Source organism: Equus asinus, chromosome 7 (genome assembly GCF_041296235.1).
Source record: "Equus asinus isolate D_3611 breed Donkey chromosome 7, EquAss-T2T_v2, whole genome shotgun sequence".
In the NCBI taxonomy this organism is placed as follows: Eukaryota; Metazoa; Chordata; class Mammalia; order Perissodactyla; family Equidae; genus Equus; species Equus asinus.
Window position 1 is genome coordinate 45,110,435 of NC_091796.1, and position 7,747 is coordinate 45,118,181.

The following is a 7,747-nucleotide window of genomic DNA, read 5'->3' on the forward strand; positions in this document are numbered from 1 at the left end:
TCATTGATTTTTGGAGATCAAGACTAAAACTTCAGTTACCTAATTTACATGAAAAGAAGACAAAGCTCAGTGGGTACATCTGGTGTGGTGGACGCCTATAGGTGACCATGGATGGTGGCATTACAGAGCTTCTATTGCAACAATAATTTGCACTTCAAAGATATCTTCAGTTCAAAGATATTTCAAATGAGTGGAATATAAAGATGAGAGTATTGATGTTGATTCAGGCAGTTTTATCTAAACAAGATAAAACTCAAGAAATGACAAGCTACAGGTGTTTTTTTAAGCAAAACCTGCAATTTCTGTTTATGATATTAATTAAAAATTATTTTTAATTAATTTAATTTTAATTTAGTATTATTAAATATAAATTTAATGTAATAAATAATTTTGTTTATTGAAATTATTAATATACAATTAATAATTAATAAAACACTACAGTTTCTTCAAAAATACCAAAATAAACATATAAAGTGGTTTTCAAAAGATCTCTTCAAAGATTTCTGATCGGAGATGGGATTATAAGAAGAGTGAGAAGAAAGTATTTGTAGTTAGCACAAAATCCCTGCTCACCGTCTTCTTCACTACTGGACAGACAGAATACACTTGGTTAAAAATATGCTTATTATGATCTTTGCTACAAAATGATGACAGCATTAATAAACTTTCTTTTTTAGGAAATATGCTAAACAGTGCTACCTTTGAAATTTTAAGAATTAATTAAAATTTTCTCATTTTGTGGAATGTTTAGTTTGTTTTTAAGCAATAATTTTCTTCTGACAATTCCAGCTAATATTTTGTATTATAATGATCATGCTTGTTTGACCTCTGAATTTATGAATGTGTGGGTTAATTGATGTCATAATTTATTCATACGTCTTTAGGTTTGAAATTATTAAATATTTAGCTTCATGGATTTGTATTTTGTGAAATCTGAACTTATTTATTTATTTTTTTGCAAAATACCAGTAGGTCAGTATTTTGTAAAATAAATGATGAAATATCAGTAAGTCCTTTTTCGTTTTTTTTTTTTGAGAAAGATTAGCCCTTAGCTAAAATCTGCTGCTAATCCTCCTTTTTTTTTTTTTTTTTTGCTGAGGAAGACTGGCCCTGAGCTAACATCCATGCTCATCTTCCTCTACTTTATATGTGGGATGCCTGTCACAGCATGGCTTGCCAAGCAGTGCCTAGGTCCGCACCCAGGATCCAAACCGGCAAACCCCAGGCCATCGAAGTGGAACATGTGAACTTAACCTCTGTGCCGCCAGGCTGGCCCCTATTAGTATGTCCTTCTGTTTTCAGTACTGCATTCCCTAATCACTGCATCAATTGGATGGCTTATGAAATGTCACCATCTCGGAAAGGCCTTTCTCATGACTCTGGCTGAACAGTCGACTCCAAACTTCCCCATCAGGCCCTCTTAGTACCTCCCACTGCATAATTTTCCTACCACTTAGACAGGGATCTGAGATTATATTATTTGTTTTTTAATCTGTTTATTGCGTGTCTTTTCTCAAAGGAATATAAGCTCTCTGGGGGTAGGAATTTTTCTGTTCGTGGCCCCAGTGCCTGAAAAAATGCCTTGCATACCGTAAGTGATTAATAAATATTTGTTAAGTGAATGTGGTAATAAGTGAATGGAATAGTTGCTTATTCCAGATTTTGAATATATAATAATAATAATGGTGACTATATAAATTGCTACAATTTGAGGATTATTAGTATTGATGCTGAGATGAATATCTTTGTTATTTTTAAATTTGGTATTATTTATTTAAGATTCAATCTCATTTTTTAAAATGACTGAGTCAAAGATAATGAATATTCTAAAGAGACTAGAAATCCATTTAAAAAATGCTCTTCAGGAAGATTATGGTAATTTACAATTCTACCAATGATTCATTCTCCCTGTACCGTTTGACTTTCAAACTTCTGTTCGTAGCCTCTGTCTCCACCACTACTGGCCTCCCTCTGCTGTCTTTCTTTCAAATGATGGTATTAGATTTGTTTTTCCCTACTAAAAGCCACAATACCCCTTGCTACAGAAGAAAAGATTTGCGAAAACAACTTGAAGCACCGTTGTTATAGTCCTTAGGAGTTCTCCATAAAATTTGTCATGGTAAATGATCTTAAAGATTAAAAAAAAATTACTAAAAATTCATCAGTTTCTTCAGATACGCCCTTGCAACCATTCCCATAAACAAAAAAAAACTAGATGCCTTTCATAGGATAGACTCAGAGTTTGTGTTTTCATCTAGTTTATACACTAGCACATTGTTTTATGATAATTTATGTGATGTCTAACATTTTGAATTTTGCCAATATACAAAAAAACAATTCTCTTTAGCCTTTGTTAACAAGTTGCTCGTCAAAATCTGTATGTGCGTATGACCATGGAGGCAAGTTTTTTTCTTTCTTCTTCATTTTTTTTAATACATGCTTTTATATTTTCTACGGCTAATTAATGTGGAGTGCTGTGCATACATCTGAAAGGTAGCACCTTCACCTCTCAGGCTTTCATCGCAGACATCTGATAATAATTACTGCATAAATAAATTCGTAACGCCAAGCAGTTAGAAGCAGTCTAATTGCAACAATTAATTTGTAGACTTACCTAATTAAATTTCCCTAGCCGGAAATGTGTTGTCTGCATACATCAAAGTTTACAAAGGAGAGGTAACAGAGCAGAATAAAAAATGACAGCATCCCTAATAGAGTCCCTCGAGAGGAACTTCTAAGGTTAAAAAAAAAATCTATCAATGCTGAACAAGAAAATACGCCGTTCGGCTGAAATGATGGATGATTCTGCTAACCTTCATGCAAAATGATCCTGACACATATTATTATCAAAATAGAAGCGAGCATATCGTTGTCTACCTTATTGCTTTTATAAAGTGGATGAAATGGTTTGGGAGTCTGAAAACTCTTTTCTATGTGGTACTTGGGAACATTAAGACGAGCCTGATCTCTTTCTTCCTCTTGAGACTTCTATACTACTTGTTTAGCTGCTTTCTTGCCTTCTTGTAAGAGTTGAGTAATTGCACAATGGCACGCTGAGGAGAGAAAACTGCATAGCATTCATCTTTGGCTCGCACAAAAGTGCTTGCCCTGCCACTGAGGGACACCGGAAGATTAAAGTTTCCCAGCCTTGTGTGATATATACAAGAACAAACGATAATTATCATGTCATATTATTTTTAAAAAGAGAGAAAGGAAAATAATTTAGTGGCTAAAAGGAAATAATATGGATCAGTTTAACTGGGATATAGTACTATCAAAAGTTTTTCAGGAAGTCTTTTTTTTTTTTGGCAAAAGTCTCTGCTTTTGATTTTCTTATATCATGCACCTTGGTAGCTAATGCTCCTTTTAATCTCCTCGGTATTTATGAACATGTAGGGAATGCTTACTTCAATCTTGTATTACAACTATTTTACGTACATATCGCCACCCTTACTGAACTGTAAGTGCCTGTCTAGCCCTGCTTCCCCTCCACTGCCTGTCTCCAACTCCCACGGTCCCCGTCCCCACTCTCAGTCCATGGCTGGCCATGATTGCCGGCTGCTGTATAAATGGCCTGCCCTGTGTGAGCTTCTGAGCCAATCTGGAAGAGGGCAGGCTGAGTATGAGGGGCCCCAGATCTCATCTGTACCCTGCCGGTGGTGAGGGGTATGGATTTAGTCAGCATGATTGAATGCTAACGGATGACCCAGGCAGTAGGGAGTCTTCCAGCTTCTTCACCTTTCTTACCACACAGTTGTCCCTGAACAACTAGCTCTTACTTGTGAGGCATGGAGATGGGTTTTCTTATTAAAATAAAGTACAAATTAATTTAGAAGGAGATCTAAAAAGGGATGTTATCAATAAAGAAAATATTATTATAGAATTGTAGTGGACGATAAAGCCTTATTTTTAGTCACTGCCATATGCCTCTTATTCTTTTTTTTTTTAAATGCCACTAGATTTCTTCTTCTTCTTCTTCTTCTTCTTCTTCTTCTTCTTCTTCTTCTTTTGGTGAGTAAGATTGGCCCTGAGATAACATGTGTTGCCAATCCTTCTCTTTTTGCTTAAGGAAGATTGTCACTGAGCTAACATCTATGCCAATCTTCCTCTATTTGTATGTGGGATGCTGTCTCAGCATGGCTTGATGAATGATACATAGGCGCACACCCAGGATCCAAACCCCTGAACCCTGGACTGGCAAAGCAGAGTGGGCGAACTTAATCACTATGGCGCCAGGCCAGCCCCTCTCATTCCATCTTGACCCATCTCTGGAAATGTACATAGGAGCAAAAGGCAGACAAGAGAGGTTACACATAAATTTCCTTATAGAAACTTCTGTTAAAATTTTAGTATCAAATAAGAGAATAGATAACACCAAGAGAAAACAGAAACTGTCAGAGTGCAAAGTGGGCGACTGCTATGTCTTAATTGATCGTGAGATAGCCTTTTCCATTCCGTGAAGACAACCTAAGTTCTTAACTTTGAGATAGAGGCATCTACGAGGAAATTTGTTGACTTCAAGTCTTTCATTGACGTCATCTCCATCCCTTTATTTTCTCTTCCATATTTTTTAACTAATAGGAGCCTTTAAATGCCAAATGAAATACCTGCCAGAAAATCCTAACAGTCTTCTCCATTCTGCCCAGGGAGGTGTAGTTCCAATGGTTTTGCCTGGAAAGGTTGCCTTTGCTTAGACTAGGCTCTATATCTCGTACTCAACAAGGAGTGACAACATGGCGAACAAAGACAGGTGGATACAGGAAAGCCAGAAAATTTCTTAGTTAATTTTTAGTCAGAATATTAGCTTGACTTCACTATTTTATTTTACATGTAGATTCCCAAAGAATTAGTTGTAGTCAAATTCAAATGCAAGTACAATGCCACGTCATTTAGAGTACAGACGATCTTAGATTCCATGTAATAATGGATTATTACCTCCCTTTGTGAAAGTAGAAAATTAGGAGCTTTCAATCCCTGTACCTATGGCATATTATTTGATTTATATATCTGATTCATATAAATTTGACTTTGAAATGTGTCTGCCACAAGAAGGGTCTACATATAGGATTCAGGTCAAAATAAAGTAAAAGTAAGTCCTAGCTTCTCAAGTGAATTAAGTTAGAAACTCTCAGAACAACAGGATGAAAGAAAGATAATGAAGTTTGGGTAATCGAATTAACGAGGAGGGACCTCCTCCCCATTTGACCTCTCTTGGAACACTCTCTCCTTTGGCATCTGTGATACCACCTCTTGTATGCTTATTCGCAGTAAACTTTACTGGCTCATTCTGTCTTCCTTGGGTCTCTTCAAGGCTTTATCCCAGCCCCTCTTCCTTCTTGCTCTGTTCTAATGGCCGTCCACCTGAGGTCTCTGAATCGGCAGCATCAGCATAAACTGACACCTGTTAAAAAGGCAAACTTCAGGCCTCACTCCCAAATCTCAAGTTCTATTTACTAAATCAGAAACTCTGGAGGTAGGACTCAGCAACAACATATGCTTTAGCAAACCCTCCAGAAGATTCTGAATGCACACTCAAGTTTGAGAATCTCTGCTCTCTTCTGAGGCTTTCTGACCCATGAAAAGGGGCTTCAGGTGCGATGTATGTACTGTGAGAGACCATAGTTTCCAAAGATGGCCACCAACATATCTCCTGTCTCATAAGCCCTTTTAGAACCTTGCAACCATCAGGTGGAATCCGATTACCCTCCTCTTGAATCTGGGCAGAATTGTGACTTTTGTAACCAGTAGTGTGCAGCGGGATTCAGTCTGAATAACTTCCAGGGATAAGCCATAAAAGGCGACGTCCTCTATCTTGTTTACTAGAACATCCACGCTTGAGGTCTTGAGCCACCAAATAAGAAGACTGACTGCCCTGAGGTTGCCATGCTGTACGGAAGGCAGCCACATAGAAAGGCTGTCTGCTGTAGCTGCTATCCTAGACTTTGAACCCTTCCTGCTCAGGAGCCAGACATGTAAGTGCATGAGCTGTGACATGATTCTAGCTCCCATTTCTCTAGTCACCATCCTGCCTTCAAGTCTCCCCAGCTGTGGCCTGTACCTCATAGAACAGAGGCAAGCCATCTCTGCTGTACCCTTTCTATATTCTGGACTCAGAGAATCCATGAGCATAATAGAATGATTCTTCCTTTCCCACTAAGTTTTGGGTGGTTTGTTACGTAGTGAAACTGGAATGCCCAGTGACATTCAAATTTGTATTTCCATTTCAAACTTCTATTTGAGGTCCAGACATGAAGCTCTAATTGCCTACCTGACAACTCCACTGGGAAGTGCACAGGCATCTCAGACTCCAGAAAAACAAAAACAAAACAAGGATTAGTTAAAAAAGAAGAAAAAAAGTATTATTAATAAATCTAGAGGCTTGTTCTTTGGGGAAAAATCTATAAAGTATGAATCTCTAGCAAACTGAACTTTTATCAAAGAAGAAAACAAAAACTCATAAAATGAGAAAGTTTAAATAGCCATCAAAAGAGAAGAAAACTCAAAATAAAATGAGACTTCTTAGTACCACTGTACATAAATAAATTTGAAAATCTATATGAAATGTTTAACTTTCTGGAAAAATACAATTTATCAAAATTTACTCTAATAGAGATAGAAATTTTCTCCTAACAAATTTTCATGTAGGAGTTAGAGAAAGTTGTAAAAGAGTTCTCTACAAAAAAATTAACCTGATGACCCAGTGGCTTAATGTGAAATGCTCTCGAACCTAAAAAGACTGGGTATTCTTAAGCATATTTCACCATTCCAGAACATTGCAAAGTAAGAAAAATCTCCAAATTGTTTTATGAAACAAGTTTACATTGATACCAAAACTAGCAAAAAATGTACAAAATACTGTAGCACAATCTCACCTATGAATATCAACACAAAAACTTAAACAAATTAGCAGGAGAATCCAACATTCTTATAAAAATAACATATATCATATCATGACCAAGTGGAGTTAATTATATTAACAACTCTTATAGGAAAAAGCATGCTATGAGGTCCATAGATAAAAAGACCTTGTGTCAAAACTCAACTCTCACTCATAGTAAAAAACACTCAAAATAGAAATTGATAGATATTTCCTTAATATTATATATATATAATATGTATATAAATCACATCTACTTTGCTGAAACCTTCTCTGTGGGGCTTCTCCCTTGCTTTTGTATGAAATCAGAATCTTTAACATGGTGTTATGGACTGAATATTTGTGTCTTCCCCAAATTCAGATCTTGAAATCCTAACCCTCAATGTGATGGTATTAGAAGGTGGAACTTTTGGGAGGTAATTAGGTCATGAGGGTGGAGCCCTCATGAATGAGATTATTGCCCGGATAAGAAGAGACACAGAGCTCTCTCTCTGTCTCTGTTCTCAGCCATGTAAGAACACAGCAAGAAGATGGCCATCTGCAAACCAGGAAGTGGGTCCTCACCAGCACTGAATCTGCCGGTACCTTGACCTTGGACTTCCTTGCCTTCAAAACTGTGGGAAATAAATGTTTGTTGCTTAAACCTCTCAGTCCATGGTAATTTGTTATAGCAGCCTGAGCTGACTAAGACAGTGGCCTACATATTCATGAGTAATCTGGAGTTGATTACCTCTCTAGCTTTCTCTCTTGTCATTCGCCTCCTCGTTTTCTGAACTCTAGCCATAATAGACGTATTAGTTTCTAGAACTCATCATATTTTCTTGAACCTCAAGGTGTTTGCTGTTGTCTGTTCCTGGAATGCTCTCACCT

At 37.0% G+C, this 7,747-nt stretch overlaps 1 long non-coding RNA gene across 1 annotated transcript; it reads left to right on the forward strand.

The window, feature by feature from the left end:
• The first annotated feature begins 1,465 nt into the window (after positions 1 to 1,465).
• Positions 1,466 to 7,518, forward strand: LOC139045772 (uncharacterized). The gene is made up of 3 exons (XR_011504862.1): positions 1,466 to 1,591; positions 5,824 to 5,972; positions 7,385 to 7,518. It is a non-coding gene; the product is annotated as an uncharacterized lncRNA (long non-coding RNA).
• The last annotated feature ends 229 nt before the right edge of the window (positions 7,519 to 7,747 follow it).